Source organism: Coregonus clupeaformis, chromosome 17 (assembly GCF_020615455.1).
Source record: "Coregonus clupeaformis isolate EN_2021a chromosome 17, ASM2061545v1, whole genome shotgun sequence".
NCBI classification, from domain to species: domain Eukaryota; kingdom Metazoa; phylum Chordata; class Actinopteri; order Salmoniformes; family Salmonidae; genus Coregonus; species Coregonus clupeaformis.
The window spans coordinates 60911858-60929219 of NC_059208.1; the positions used below are offsets into that span (position 1 = coordinate 60911858).

At 44.7% G+C, this 17362-nt stretch overlaps 1 protein-coding gene across 2 annotated transcripts in view; it reads right to left on the bottom strand.

Moving 5' to 3' along the window:
• The window catches only part of LOC121586859 (CYFIP-related Rac1 interactor A-like), a 96671-nt gene extending 83744 nt beyond the window's left edge, over positions 1-12927 (bottom strand). Inside the window, exon 1 of one of the 2 annotated variants that reach the window (XM_041903866.2) lies at positions 12565-12927. The gene's annotated coding sequence lies outside the window, so the exon portion shown is untranslated. The remainder of the gene's footprint in view (positions 1-12564) is intronic. The other variant, XM_041903867.2, reaches the window with a different exon arrangement.
• Positions 12928-17362: the final 4435 nt, after the last annotated feature.

Genomic DNA, 17362 nt, shown 5'->3' on the forward strand with positions numbered 1-17362 from the left:
GAGTGAAATAAGTGATCTTATATTTATTTCTCAGCTGCTCATATTAAGCACAGCTCTGCTACAAAACCCAAGTAGCCTACCAGGCATCATTGAAAAAACGGACCGGCTGGAAAAGCGCTCGGCCTCCATTCACTATTCGAGTGCATTCAGATGACATGTATTTTCTCCCCTGCCCCTCTTCCTGCCCATTTGATAACGGGCCATCCTAAAGCTAAACTAATGTTACATATTAGTAAAGGCAAGATTAAATTGAGAATAGTCTGATGGGTGAAAATATGATCACTTGATGAGAGAACAGCTGTGCAGCCGGAGGCGAGGAACAGAGAACAAGCTTTATTTGCAACTTTCTCAAATCATCAACAGCTTATAGCCGCATCATGCAGCCCATATATCTTTAGATTACAGCTTATAGCCGCATCATGCAGCCCATATATCTTTAGATTACAGCTTATAGCCGCATCATGCAGCCCATATATCTTTAGATTACAGTTTATAGCCGCATCATGCAGCCCATATATCTTTAGATTACAGCTTATAGCCGCATCATGCAGCCCATATATCTTTAGATTACAGCTTATAGCCGCATCATGCAGCCCATATATCTTTATATTACAGTTTATAGCCGCATCATGCAGCCCAAATATCTTTAGATTACAGTTTATAGCCGCATCATGCAGCCCATATATCTTTAGATTACATCTTATAGCCGCATCATGCAGCCCATATATCTTTAGATTACAGCTTATAGCCGCATCATGCAGCCCATATATCTTTAGATTACATTTTATAGCCGCATCATGCAGCCCATATATCTTTAGATTACAGCTTATAGCCGCATCATGCAGCCCATATATCTTTAGATTACAGCTTATAGCCGCATCATGCAGCCCATATATCTTTAGATTACAGCTTATAGCCGCATCATGCAGCCCATATATCTTTAGATTACAGTTTATAGCCGCATCATGCAGCCCATATATCTTTAGATTACAGTTTATAGCCGCATCATGCAGCCCATATATCTTTAGATTACAGCTTATAGCCGCATCATGCAGCCCATATATCTTTAGATTACAGCTTATAGCCGCATCATGCAGCCCATATATCTTTAGATTACAGTTTATAGCCGCATCATGCAGCCCATATATCTTTAGATTACAGTTTATAGCCGCATCAAGCAGCCCATATATCTTTAGATTACAGTTTATAGCCGCATCATGCAGCCCATATATCTTTAGATTACAGTTTATAGCCGCATCATGCAGCCCATATATCTTTAGATTACAGTTTATAGCCGCATCATGCAGCCCATATATCTTTAGATTACAGTTTATAGCCGCATCATGCAGCCCATATATCTTTAGATTACAGTTTATAGCCGCATCATGCAGCCCATATATCTTTAGATTACAGTTTATAGCCGCATCATGCAGCCCATATATCTTTAGATTACAGTTTATAGCCGCATCATGCAGCCCATATATCTTTAGATTACAGCTTATAGCCGCATCATGCAGCCCATATATCTTTAGATTACAGTTTATAGCCGCATCATGCAGCCCAGATATCTTTAGATTACAGCTTATAGCCGCATCATGCAGCCCATATATCTTTAGATTACAGTTTATAGCCGCATCATGCAGCCCATATATCTTTAGATTACAGTTTATAGCCGCATCATGCAGCCCATATATCTTTAGATTACAGTTTATAGCCGCATCATGCAGCCCATATATCTTTAGATTACAGTTTATAGCCGCATCATGCAGCCCATATATCTTTAGATTACAGTTTATAGCCGCATCATGCAGCCCATATATCTTTAGATTACAGTTTATAGCTGCATCATGCAGCCCATATATCTTTAGATTACATTTTATAGCCGCATCATGCAGCCCATATATCTTTAGATTACAGCTTATAGCCGCATCATGCAGCCCATATATCTTTAGATTACAGTTTATAGCCGCATCATGCAGCCCATATATCTTTAGATTACAGCTTATAGCCGCATCATGCAGCCCATATATCTTTAGATTACAGTTTATAGCCGCATCATGCAGCCCATATATCTTTAGATTACAGCTTATAGCCGCATCATGCAGCCCATATATCTTTATATTACAGCTTATAGCCGCATCATGCAGCCCATATATCTTTAGATTACAGTTTATAGCCGCATCATGCAGCCCATATATCTTTAGATTACAGCTTATAGCCGCATCATGCAGCCCATATATCTTTAGATTACAGCTTATAGCCGCATCATGCAGCCCATATATCTTTATATTACAGCTTATAGACGCATCATGCAGCCCATATATCTTTAGATTACAGTTTATAGCCGCATCATGTAGCCCATATATCTTTAGATTACAGCTTATAGCCGCATCATGCAGCCCATATATCTTTAGATTACAGTTTATAGCCGCATCATGCAGCCCATATATCTTTATATTACAGTTTATAGCCGCATCATGCAGCCCATATATCTTTAGATTACAGCTTATAGCCGCATCATGCAGCCCATATATCTTTAGATTACAGTTTATAGCCGCATCATGCAGCCCATATATCTTTAGATTACAGCTTATAGCCGCATCATGCAGCCCAATTATCTTTAGATTACAGCTTATAGCCGCATCATGCAGCCCATATATCTTTAGATTACAGTTTATAGCCGCATCATGCAGCCCATATATCTTTAGATTACAGTTTATAGCCGCATCATGCAGCCCATATATCTTTAGATTACAGCTTATAGCCGCATCATGCAGCCCATATATCTTTAGATTACAGCTTATAGCCGCATCATGCAGCCCATATATCTTTAGATTACAGTTTATAGCCGCATCATGCAGCCCATATATCTTTAGATTACAGCTTATAGCCGCATCATGCAGCCCATATATCTTTAGATTACAGCTTATAGCCGCATCATGCAGCCCATATATCTTTAGATTACAGCTTATAGCCGCATCATGCAGCCCATATATCTTTAGATTACAGCTTATAGCCACATCATGCAGCCCATATATCTTTAGATTACAGTTTATAGCCGCATCATGCAGCCCATATATCTTTAGATTACAGCTTATAGCCGCATCATGCAGCCCATATATCTTTAGATTACAGTTTATAGCCGCATCATGCAGCCCATATATCTTTAGATTACAGCTTATAGCCGCATCATGCAGCCCATATATCTTTAGATTACAGTTTATAGCCGCATCATGCAGCCCATATATCTTTAGATTACACCTTATAGCCGCATCATGCAGCCCATATATCTTTAGATTACATCTTATAGCCGCATCATGCAGCCCATATATCTTTATATTACAGCTTATAGCCGCATCATGCAGCCCATATATCTTTAGATTACAGCTTATAGCCGCATCATGCAGCCCATATATCTTTAGATTACAGTTTATAGCCGCATCATGCAGCCCATATATCTTTAGATTACAGCTTATAGCCGCATCATGCAGCCCATATATCTTTATATTACAGCTTATAGCCGCATCATGCAGCCCATATATCTTTAGATTACAGCTTATAGCCGCATCATGCAGCCCATATATCTTTAGATTACAGCTTATAGCCGCATCATGCAGCCCATATATCTTTAGATTACAACTTATAGCCGCATCATGCAGCCCATATATCTTTATATTACAGCTTATAGACGCATCATGCAGCCCATATATCTTTAGATTACAGTTTATAGCCGCATCATGCAGCCCATATATCTTTAGATTACAGCTTATAGCCGCATCATGCAGCCCATATATCTTTAGATTACAGTTTATAGCCGCATCATGCAGCCCATATATCTTTATATTACAGTTTATAGCCGCATCATGCAGCCCATATATCTTTAGATTACAGCTTATAGCCGCATCATGCAGCCCATATATCTTTAGATTACAGTTTATAGCCGCATCATGCAGCCCATATATCTTAGATTACAGCTTATAGCCGCATCATGCAGCCCATATATCTTTAGATTACAGCTTATAGCCGCATCATGCAGCCCATATATCTTTAGATTACAGTTTATAGCCGCATCATGCAGCCCATATATCTTTAGATTACAGCTTATAGCCGCATCATGCAGCCCATATATCTTTAGATTACAGCTTATAGCCGCATCATGCAGCCCATATATCTATAGATTACAGTTTATAGCCGCATCATGCAGCCCATATATCTTTAGATTACAGTTTATAGCCGCATCATGCAGCCCATATATCTTTAGATTACAGTTTATAGCCGCATCATGCAGCCCATATATCTTTAGATTACAGCTTATAGCCGCATCATGCAGCCCATATATCTTTAGATTACAGCTTATAGCCGCATCATGCAGCCCATATATCTTTAGATTACAGTTTATAGCCACATCATGCAGCCCATATATCTTTAGATTACAGCTTATAGCCGCATCATGCAGCCCATATATCTTTAGATTACAGCTTATAGCCGCATCATGCAGCCCATATATCTTTAGATTACAGTTTATAGCCGCATCATGCAGCCCATATATCTTTAGATTACAGCTTATAGCCGCATCATGCAGCCCATATATCTTTAGATTACAGTTTATAGCCGCATCATGCAGCCCATATATCTTTAGATTACACCTTATAGCCGCATCATGCAGCCCATATATCTTTAGATTACAGCTTATAGCCGCATCATGCAGCCCATATATCTTTAGATTACAGCTTATAGCCGCATCATGCAGCCCATATATCTTTAGATTACAGCTTATAGCCGCATCATGCTGCCCATATATCTTTAGATTACAGCTTATAGCCGCATCATGCAGCCCATATATCTTTAGATTACATCTTATAGCCGCATCATGCAGCCCATATATCTTTAGATTACAGCTTATAGTCGCATCATGCAGCCCATATATGTCTTGATTTCTGAGTCATTCTATGGTTTGCATCATTCAGAACTGCAGTTACCAAATAACTCTAAATCTAGTGTATAGGAACTGTTTCAAATGATCCCTTTTACGGTCAACATAGCCACTTCATACGCACACTCGCTCCAGAATGGGAAAAAAATAATTTATATTTTATTCAGCTAAGTTCAATTATACTCTTCTTACTATAAAATCATATAATATAAAATACTAGCACGGGACTTATACGCATATCTTGTCAACTAAATGAACAAGCCTACAGCCTATGGCATGGAGCATAGCCAGATAACATACAGTAGGCCAACTCATATTCTGTTCTTCTGAAATACATTTTCTTCATATCATAATGTTTCTTCAGATCTGACAACAATAAATAATGGATTTATTGTGATGGTTTATATTAAATTGGTTTATTAGACTTTTTAAATGTACATGTTCCAAAAGCTACGCATCAGCGGCTTGTATGTCGCTTGTTTGCTTGGAGGCCTGGAGAGGCTAAACGTGTTTACGTTAATTACAGGTCAATCACCGTGAGACCGGCAGTCTTTTTGAATGACAATAACTGTCCGACAAAAGTGAATGACCGCCGCAGCCCTAGTTCTCCCACCTGTCTTCATATTTATAAACGAGGACACGTGTGCTGTTTTACTGCAGTTGGACCAGCTGTATTCAGCATTACTTAGGACATTCGTAGCGGAAGTGTTGTATTCAAGGTTTCAGAGCACCTATCCAATTTCAGATGTGTAAATATGTCTATTATTTCTCTTAAGAATTTTGTACTTGTCTAATGACTTTGTATTTTGCAGGTGTTTCAGTTTGTCATTTGTTACAGTGTTTTGTATCAGGAGTTATAAAAATTGCTCTTGACGATCCCCAGCGCTATGCAGGCTTTTCTGTTCAAGCCCAGTGCTAAAACACCTGATTCTACTACTCCGCTGTTCAACAAGACCTGAGCTGTTCATCAAGACCTGAGCTGTTCAACAAGACCTGAGCTGTTCATCAAGACCTGAGCTGTTCATCAAGACCTGAGCTGTTCAACAAGACCTGAGCTGTTCATCAAGACCTGAGCTGTTCAACAAGACCTGAGCTGTTCATCAAGACCTGAGCTGTTCATCAAGACCTGAGCTGTTCATCAAGACCTGAGCTGTTCAACAAGACCTGAGCTGTTCATCAAGACCTGAGCTGTTCAACAAGACCTGAGCTGTTCATCAAGACCTGAGCTGTTCAACAAGACCTGAGCTGTTCATCAAGACCTGAGCTGTTAAACAAGACCTGAGCTGTTAAACAAGACCTGAGCTGTTCATCAAGACCTGAGCTGTTCATCAAGACCTGAGCTGTTCAACAAGACCTGAGCTGTTCATCAAGACCTGAGCTGTTCAACAAGACCTGAGCTGTTCAACAAGACCATAACTAGTAAGAACCAACCAGTAAGAATTCCGGCTCTCACAGACCTGTTAGTTTTTCTTTAAGAAGCCCTCCTGTTCTCCACTCATTACCTGTATTAACTGCACCTGTTTGAACTCGTTACCTGTGTAAAAGACACCTGTCCACACACTCAATCAAACAGACTCCAACTTCTCCACAATGGCCAAGACCAGAGAGCTGTGTAAGGACATCAGGGATAAAATTGTAGACCTGCACAAGGCTGGGATGGGCTACAGGACAATAGGCAAGCAGCTTGGTGAGAAGGCAACAACTGTTGGCGCAATTATTAGAAAATGGAAGAAGTTCAAGATGACGGTCAATCACCCTCGGTCTGGGGCGCCATGCAAGATCTCACCTCGTGGGGCATCAATGATCATGAGGAAGGTGAGGGATCAGCCCAGAACTACACGGCAGGACCTGGTCAATGACCTGAAGAGAGCTGGGACCACAGTCTCAAAGAAAACCATTAGTAACACACTACGCCGTCATGGATTAAAATCCTGCAGCGCACGCAAGGTCCCCCTGCTCAAGCCAGCGCATGTCCAGGCCCGTCTGAAGTTTACCAATGACCATCTGGATGATCCAGAGGAGGAATGGGAGAAGGTCATGTGGTCTGATGAGACAAAAATAGAGCTTTTTGGTCTAAACTCCACTCGCCGTGTTTGGAGGAAGAAGAAGGATGAGTACAACCCCAAGAACACCATCCCAACCGTGAAGCATGGAGGTGGGAAACATCATTATTTGGGGATGCTTTTCTGCAAAGGGGGGACAGGACGACTGCACCGTATTGAGGGGGAGGATGGATGGGGCCATGTATCGCGAGATCTTGGCCAACAACCTCCTTCCCTCAGTAAGAGCATTGAAGATGGGTCGTGGCTGGGTCTTCCAGCATGACAACGACCTGAAACACACAGCCAGGGCAACTAAGGAGTGGCTCTGTAAGAAGCATCTCAAGGTCCTGGAGTGGCCTAGCCAGTCTCCAGACCTGAACCCAATAGAAAATCTTTGGAGGGAGCTGAAAGTCCGTATTGCCCAGCAACAGCCCCGAAACCTGAAGGATCTGGAGAAGGTCTGTATGGAGGAGTGGGCCAAAATCCCTGCTGCAGTGTGTGCAAACCTGGTCAAGACCTACAGGAAACGTATTATCTCTGTAATTGCAAACAAAGGTTTCTGTACCAAATATTAAGTTCTGCTTTTCTGATGTATCAAATACTTATGTCATGCAATAAAATGCAAATGAATTACTTAAAAATCATACAATGTGATTTTCTGGATTTTGTTTTAGATTCCGTCTCCCGCAGTTGAAGTGTACCTATGATAAAAATTACAGACCTCTACATGCTTTGTAAGTAGGAAAACCTGCAAAATCGGCAGTGTGTCAAATACTTGTTCTCCCCACTGTAGTTGAATGTGCTGACAACAAAATCACACAAAAATGATCAATGGAAATCAAATTTATCAACCCATGGAGGTCTGGATTTGGAGTCACCCTCAAAATTAAAGTGGAAAACCACACTACAGGCTGATCCAACTGTGATGTAATGTCCTTAAAACAAGTCAAAATGAGGCTCAGTAGTGTGTGTGGCCTCCACGTGCCTGTATGACCTCCCTACAACGCCTGGGCATGCTCCTGGTGAGGTGGCGGATGGTCTCCTGAGGGATCTCCTCCCAGACCTGGAATAAAGCATCCGCCAACTCCTGGACAGTCTGTGGTGCAACTTGGCGTTGGTGGATGGAGCAAGACATGATATCCCAGATGTGCTCAATTGGATTCAGGTCTGGGGAACGGGTGGGCCAGTCCATAGCATCAATGCCTTCCTCTTGCAGGTACTGCTGACACACTCCAGCCACATGAGGTCTAGCATTGTCTTGCATTAGGAGGAACCCAGAGCCAACCGCACCAGCATATGGTCTCACAAGGGGTCTGAGGATCTCATCTTGGTACCTAATGGCAGTCAGGCTACCTCTGGCGAGCACATGGAGGGCTCTGCGGCCCCCCAAAGAAATGCCACCCCACACCATGACTGACCCACCGCCAAACCGGTCATGCTGGAGGATGTTGTAGGCAGGAGAACGTTCTCCACGGTGTCTCCATGTCACGATCGTTACTGGAAGACACGGACCAAGGCACAGCGTGATAAGCGTACATCTTTAATGTGTACTTAACAACAACAAAACAACAAACCAACGATACGTGAAGTCCTGAGGTTATACACAACAAACCTTTACGGAACAAGATCCCACATCTAACTGGTGCCAACAGGCTGCCTAAGTATGGTCCCCAATCAGAGACAACGAGCTACAGCTGCCTCTGATTGGGAACCATCCTGGCCAACATAGATCTAAACAATCTAGAAAAAAACATAGAAAACTAAACAATGAAACCTACACACCCTGGCTCAACATTAAAGAGTCCCCAGAGCCAGGGCGTGACACTCCAGACTCTGTCACGTCTGTCACATGTGCTCAGTGTGAATTGTGCCAGTGGCGAATTTGCCAATCTTGGTGTTCTCTGGCAAATGCCAAACGTCCTGCACGGTGTTGGGCTGTAAGCACAACCCCCACCTGTGGATGTCGGGCCCTCATACCACCCTCATGGAGTCTGTTTCTGACCGTTTGAGCAGACACATGCACATTTGTGGCCTGCTGGAGGTCATTTTGCAGGGCTCTGGCAGTGCTCCTCCTGCTCCTCCTTGCACAAAGGCGGAGGTAGCAGTCCTGCTGCTGGGTTGTTGCCCTCCTACGGCCTCCTCCACGTCTCCTGATGTACTGGCCTGTCTCCTGGTAGCGCCTCCATGCTCAGGACACTACGCTGACAGACACAGCAAACCTTCTTGCCACAGCTCGCATTGATGTGCCATCCTGGATGAGCTGCACTACCTGAGCCACTTGTGTGGGTTGTAGACTCCGTCTCATGCTACCACTAGAGTGAAAGCACCGCCAGCATTCAAAAGTGACCAAAACATCAGCCAGGAAGCATAGGAACTGAGAAGTGGTCTGTGGTCACCACCTGCAAAACCAGTCCTTTATTGGGGGTGTCTTGCTAATTGCCTATACTTTCCACCTGTTGTCTATTCCATTTGCACAACAGCATGTGAAATTTATTGTCAATCAGTGTTGCTTCCTAAGTGGACAGTTTGATTTCACAGAAGTGTGATTGACTTGGAGTTACATTGTGTTGTTTAAGTGTTCCCTTAATTTTTTTGAGCAGTGTATATATATATATATTTTACGGTTCTAATTACGTCGGTAACCAGTTTATGATAGCAATAAGGCACCTTGAGTATGAATTAGGCTTTTTGAGAAGGTTTGAATCCTAAGCAACCTGCCTAAACATAGTTTGAAGTACAATATCAACATGGCTACTGTAGTAGGTCAAAGCTGTGTGCTGGAAAACCTTGGTAGAGCATGGGTGGAATAGGCGTTGTGGCGCTCATGTGAATTTCAGCTTCAGACCAAAGCCTAGTCTCACTTAAAACATTTTTTTTTGATAATACCATTTAGCAGATGCTTTTATCCAAAGTGACTTAGTCATGTGTGCATAAATTTTACATATGGATGGTCCCAGGAATCAAACTAACCTGGCGTTGCAAGCACTATGCTCTACCAACTGAGCTACGTGGTTGATTACATTTTAGTCATTTAGCAGACACTCTTATCCAGAGCGACTTACAGTTAGTGAGTGCATACATTTTCATACTGCCCCCCCCCCGTGGGAAACGAACCCACAACCCTGGCGTTGCAAGCGCCATGCTCTACCAACTGAGCTACACGGGATTACAGAGATAATTACAGATATAGAAGGAGCTTATAGAGAGGAACATAGATTGTATTTCTCCTGATTCTGATTCTCCTGAGTGGCGCAGTGGTCTAAGGCACTGCTTTGCAGTGCTAACTGTGCCACTAGAGATCCTGGTTCGAATCCAGGCTCTGTCGCAGCCGGCCGCGACCGGGAGACTCATGGGCGGCGCACAATTGGCCCAGCGTCGTCCAGGGTAGGGGAGGGAATGGCCGACAGGGATGTAGCTCAGTTGATAGAGCATGGCGTTTGCAACGCCAGGGTTGTGGGTTTGATTCCCACGGGGGGCCAGTATATAAAAATATTAATATATATATATTCACTAACTGTAAGTCGCTCTGGATAAGAGCGTCTGCTAAATGACTAAAATGTAAAATGTAATTTAATCGTATTTGACACTCCAGTACAGTGGTTTACATACTAACACAAAGCGATTAGACATGTCAACATCTATCTCTCCATCTATCCTTCCAAAGGGTTATTCTCTCCATTCATCCTTTCATTCTGTCTCTTCTCCCTACACTACCCACGATGCACCCACCCTTTCTGCACTGTGATCTAGGGCTATTGTTTTTGGCAGTGTGTTTGCATTTCAAGCAAACGTGTGTGTGTGTGTGTGTGTGTGTGTGTGTGTTGGATAGCAGCAGGACAGACAGTGTTATCCACACTAGAGGGGGGGAAAAGGAGACGGGAGACGTGCAGAGAGAGTCAGCTGGTACTGCAGACCGGCCATGCTGAGGTGTGTGTATCTGAAATGTACTGCAGTGAAAGGGGACAAGCCCTGGTTGACTGACTTAAGAGATGCTAGGACTACACTATCACGTCGATAAGACAGCAGTGCACACACACACACTAGCGGTTAAGAGCGTTGGGCCAGTAACCGAAAGGTCTCTGGTTTGAATCCCTGAGCCGGCAAGGTGGAAATAAATCTGCCGTTTTGCCCTTGAGCAAGGCAGTTAACCCCCAACAACAACTGCCCCGTGGACATGGATTAAGGCAGCCCTGTACTTCTTTCATTCAGAGAGGTTGGATTAAATGCAGAAGACATATTTCAGTTGAATGCATTCAGTTGTACAACTGACTAGGGTACCAGTAACCTCTCTCTCTCTCTCTCTCTCTCTCTATCCAACCCTGTTATCTCTCTCTCTCTCTCTCTCTCTCTCTCTCTCTCTCTCTCTCTCTCTCTCTCTCTCTCTCTCTCTCTCTCTCTCTCTATCCAACCCTGTTATCTCTCTCTCTCTCTCTCTCTCTCTCTCTCTCTCTCTCTCTCTCTCCTCTCTCTCTCTATCTCTCTCTCTCTCTCTCTCTCTCTCTCTCTCTCTCTCTCTCTCTCTCTCTCTCTCTCTCTCTCTCTCTCTCTCTCTCTCTCTCTCTCTCTCTCTCTCTCTCTCTCTCTCTCTCTCTCTCTCTCTCTCTCTCTCTCTCTCTCTCTCTCTCTCTCTCTCTCTCTCTCTCTCTCTCTCTCTCTGTCTCTCTCTCTATCTCTCTCTCTCTCTCTCTCTCTTCTATTCTCATCCTCCTGCTTAGCCTCCATTTCCTCCAGAATTCTTCCTCTCATTCTCCATACCTCCACATCCCTACCCTGTCTCCCTTCCTCTTTCCCCAGAAAATCTGTCCCCTCGCTGCCACATGCAGCCAGAGTTGAACCTCCTCTCTAGGCTATAGAATCTTTCCAGCCTTACTCTCATTCTCCCTCTCCTCTCCTCTCCTCTCCTCTCCTCCTGCTCTCCAGCCTTACCCTCATTCTCTCTCTCCTGTGTAACGTCCACTTCTAGTCCTCTCCTCTCTCCTCTCTTCTCCCCCAGCCAAGCCCTCTCTTCCTGCAGCATCCTCTCCTGCATTAGCTCTTTCTCCTTTATTCTCTTTCTCATAGCATACACCTCTAGCCCTACAGTATACCCTTTCCTCCCCAGCCTCTCCTCCCCAGCCTGTGCTCCCCAGCCTGTCCTCCCCAGCCCCTCTCCCCAGCCCCTCTCCCCAGCCTCTCTCCCCAGCCTCTCTCCCCAGCCTCTCTCCCCAGCCTCTCTCTCCAGTCTCTCTCTCCCCAGCCTCTCTCCCCAACCTCTCTCCATTCTCTCTCTCCAGCCCCTCTCTCCAGCCTCTCTCTCCAGTCTCTCTCTCCAGCCTCTCTCTCCATCCTCTCTCCCCAGCCTCTCTCCTCAGTCTCTCTCCCTTCTCTCTCCTCAGCCTCTCTCTCCAGTCTCTCTCCCCAGCTAAGTCCTCTCGTGCCTGGCTCGCATCCAGAGTGGTGTGGTGTAGTGATGGAGCCGTGGCTAGGTTAAGATTTTCCAACCTCTCTCACCATCTTGCTATCAGTTCAACGCATTAGGCATGAATGCAGAGAGAGAGAGAGAAAGAGCGAAAGAGACGGAGGGAAAGAGAGAGGGGCGATTCTGCTTACCGGCTGAACGTGCTGGAGCGCGACTCCGGTTGTGCTGTTCGCCCTTCCGCCGGACCGAGGTGAAAGGAGGATGAAACAAAATGAGAGAAGGACAAAGAACCTTCTAGGTAAAGAAGAGAAAAAATAAAAGCGTTTGTGTTTTTTTCTCTCTTCCTTTATCCTTGTGAGCCAGTGGGCTTCTCCTAAACACAGCCTCCTCACGCCACACAGCCACTCTCTCTCTGTCTCTCTGTCTCTCTCTTCTCTATCTCTCTCTGCTCGCTCACTCAGTATCTCTCTGCTCGCTAACTCAGCAGCTGTTAGTCTATAAGAAATAGAACGCTGTGTACTCTCTCTCGCTCTCTCTCTCTCTCTCTCTCTCTCTCTCTCTCTCTCTCTCTCTCTCTCTCTCTCTCTCTCTCTCTCTCTCTCTCTCTCTCTCTCTCTCTCTCTCTCTCTCTCTCTCTCTCTCTCTCTCTCTCTCTCTCTCTCTCTCTCTCTCTCTCTGTTCTCTCTCTCTCTGTTCTCTCTCTCTCTCTCTCTCTCTCTCTCTCTCCTGTCGCTCTCTCTCTCTCTCTCTCTCTCTCTCTCTCTCTCTCTCTCTCTCTCTCTCTCTCTCTCTCTCTCTCTCTCTCTCTCTCTCTCTCTCTCTCTCTCTCTCTCTCTTTTGCTTTCTATCTCTCTCACAAAGAAACCCCCCTCAGTTTCTCCTCATAACACCTCCCCCCACCCCCCTCCTCACCCTCACCCCCACCCCCCTCTGACGAACAACTGACATTTCCTACAAGCCTGCTGGCAACAATGGGGAGGCCATAGTGTGTGTGTCTGTGTGTGTGTGTCTGTGTGTATCTGTGTGAGTAAGAGGTTGTATTCATTCTGTGTAGGTGTTTGAGTGTGGTTATTTGTGTGTCCGAGATTTTCAAGTGTATATTTTTAAATGTGTGAAGCAGTGAGGTGTATTCATGGATGCCAAGGGAAGGCTTCCCTAAATATTTTACCAATAAATAAATTACAATTATAAAATAATTTCTGTTTCATCTCTCTCTGATTTTAATAATTTTCCGTCAATTCAGACTTGTGGACCTGTTCCTGGACTTGTGGTTTTGACTTAATTCTCTGTACAGGCCAATGATTATGATGCCGATTCTGCTGTAACCATAAATTAACATGTTGTGCCACTGGCCTGAGACCATTGAAGTTCAATATGTAGCCTAGATGTGGCCTAGTAGGATCACGTTAACTAGCTAGCTAACGTAGCTGGTTCATTGTTGCCCACGTTAACTAGCTAGCTAACGTAGCTGGTTCATTGTTGCCCACGTTAACTAGCTAGCTAACGTAGCTGGTTCATTGTTGCCCACGTTAACTAGCTAGCTAACGTAGCTGGTTCATTGTTGCCCACGTTAACTAGCTAGCTAACGTAGCTGGTTCATTGTTGCCCACGTTAACTAGCTAGCTAACGTAGCTGGTTCATTGTTGCCCATGCCAGGAAGTCAGGCTAGCAAGCATTTTAGCTAGGTAGCTTATGAAAACTAAAACTAAAAGTGTACTGTACACTACCGGTCAAAAGTTTTTGAACACCTAATCAATCAATCGATCACATTTTATTTATAAAGCCCTTTTTACATGAGCAGATGTCACAAAGTGATTATACAGAAACCCAGCCTAAAACCCCAAACAGCAAGCAATGCAGATGTAGAAGCACGGTGGCTAGGAAAAACTCCCTAGAAAAGGCAGAAACCTAGGAAGAAACCTAGAGAGGAACCAGGCTCTGAGGGGTGGCCAGTCCCATTCTGCCTGTGCCGGATGGAGATTATAACAGTACATGGCCATTAAGGCCTGATTTTTCTCAGACACTGTGGCCCTGTGAGCACTTGTTGGCTGCTTTTCCTTCACTCTACAGTCCGACTCATCCCAAACCATCACAATTTGGTTGAGGTCGGGGGATTGTGAAGGCCAGGTCATCTGATGCAGCACTCCATCACTCTCCTTCTTGGTAAAATAGCCCTTACACAGCCTGGAGGTGTGTTGGGTCATTGTCCTGTTGGAAAACAAATGATAGTCCCACTAAGCCCAAACCAGATGGGATGGCGTATCGCAGCAGAATGCTGTGGTAGCCATGCTGGTTAAGTGTGCCTTGACAGTGTCACCAGTAAAGCACCCCCACACCATAACACCTCCTCCTCCATGCTTTACGTTGGGAACTACACATGCGGAGATCATCCGTTCACCCACACCGCGTCACACAAAGACACAGCGGTTGGAACCAAAAATCTCCAATTTGGACTCCAGACCAAAGGACAAATATCCACCGGTCTAATGTCCATTGCTCGTGTTTCTTGGCCCAAGCAAGTCTCTTCTTCTTAATGTTGTCCTTTAGAAGTGGTTTCTTTGCAGCAATTCGACCATGAAGGCCTGATTCCCACAGTCTCCTCTGAACAGTTGATTTTGAAATGTGTCTGTTACTTGAACTCTGTGAAGCATTTATTTGGGCTGCAATTTCTGAGGCTGGTAACTCTAATGAACTTATCCTCTGCAGCAGAGGTAACTCTGGTTCTTCCATTCCTGTGGCAGTCCTCATGAGAGCCAGTTTCATCATAGCGCTTGACGGTTTTTGCGACTGCACTTGAAAAAACGTTCAGAGTTCTCGAAATGTTCCGTATTGACTGACCTTCATGTCTTATAGTAATGATGGACTGTCGTTTCTCTTTGATTATTTGAGCTGTTCTTGCCATAATATGGACTTGGACTTTTACGACACACACACACACACACACACACACACACACACACACACACACACACAGAAATCAGTACCATGGACAGCCACATGATATTTAACAACATTTATTGGACTAAATAGTTTTTGGTATCTTTAAGTTTGTTTTCAGTGTATTAAACTAAGCATATATATAGCCTTGTTGATTTGATGATGTTTAAATGTTTAAGTTGAAATGGTGCTGGAACTGTGGAGGCGGTTCTCCTGTTGTCTTAGCGCCGACTTGCGATAACTCTGTGGGTCTAAATCAGTAGTTGTTTTAGTAAACTGTAGAAAACGTTAATGTGCTTGACCATGCTGCAGGTGATGCAACTGTTTGTTTTGGTTGTAATATGGCTTTTTTACTGGCTTGGCTTCCTCAGTGATTTTACCCACGCACTGCTACTGGTGTGAAGGAAAGTTTTGTAGGTGTATGAGTTTGATGTCTATTTATGTGTTAGTACGTCAGGAGAGGTTGATTAATCAGTTACTGAGTGTTTGTGTATATGACCACAGTCTGTAGAAGAGAGTTTGTTTATGGTGTGTGTTAGAGTGGGGTCATCGAGAGTAAACGTTTAACTCTTCTCACTCTGTCCCTTCGCATGTGTCTGTGTGTCTGCGGCTCAAAGGGAGCTTTCTGTAGGGGCCCTCGACCCCATGTCGCAGTCATGACGATGGGGCAGGGTAAATGAGGCGTGTCTAACTGCCCAGTGTGTGTGTGCATGCCTGGCCTGCGTGTGTGTGTGTGTGTGTGGGGGGGGTTGGGAACAGAATGACCATTGTCTGTCACTATAGTGCCCTGCCGCCCAACCAGCCAACCCAGGGGGGAGGGAGAGGAGGGGGGAGAGCAGCGGTGTACCGCAGTTTCACGAGGTCCCCCCGCAACGGAGTAGGAGGGGGGAGGGGGAGAGGAGAGTGAAGGGGACGAGAGGGGAGGAGAGTGGGAGGAGAGGAGGGGGAGGACAGGGAAGGACAGGGGGAGAGGGGGAGGAGAGGGGAAGAGGGAGTGGAGAGGGGGGGGGGGAGAGCGGGAGAGGGGGAGGAGGGAGAGGAGAGGGGGGAGAGGAGAGAGAAGGGGACGAGAGGGGAGGAGAGTGGGAGGAGAGGAGGAGGAGATGAGGGGGAGGAGGGGAGAGTGGAGGGGAAGGAGAGGGAAGGAGATGAAGAGGGGGACAGCGGGTAAGAGACTCATCCCTCGGCAGTGCTCATTGGTCTGGTGAGGGGAGGACCTGCTAGCAGGAACATACTGTATGTTTTGGCAAAGGGCTACATCAACCCTAGATGAGACAATTATGCCCTCTAATAGGAGTTTTTATTTATTGTTTTATGGACAGTGACAGTGTATTGTTTTATGGACAGTGACAGTCAGAAAGTAGAGAGGAGACTGATACTGAGAGACAGTGAAAAGGGGCCAAAGCTATGGGATTTGTAAGCTATGGGTTGATTTGGCATTAGACAGCAGTGACTGTAGACTTGGGGGAGAAGATGTCTCTGTTGCACTGTGTTAAAAAATCTAACCACCTCTGTTATGAGAGGTTAAACTAAACTCTTAAGATATCAGCTAACCCTGATCATGACCCAGTGTGTTCTGATAGATCAACTAATCCTGATCATGACCCAGTGTGTTCTGATAGATCAGCTAACCCTGATCATGACCCAGTGTGTTCTGATAGATCAGCTAACCCTTATCATGACCCAGTGTGTTCTGATAGTTAAGCTATAGTCCAACCACTGAGATTAGACTGTATGATTTAATATTTAAACACATTTATAGGAGAATCTCCATTTGTGTTTTTTAGTCCAGGACTAGAATTAATCTGTGTCCGGAAAAACGGCCCTTAGAGATTATCCTGATTTTTATAACCACAATCAATTCACATGCATTTGAGTAACAATCATTATCATTATCATATTAATTGGAAAATAATACATGAGAATAAACTACGTTAACCAGCATGCATAAGTCACATGTGCCACAGGAAATGATGATGCAGTGATGTCACAACTAGATTACCTTGTGACAGAGATCATGTGATGAGGGGGTGATGAGAAGGGGGGAAGGGA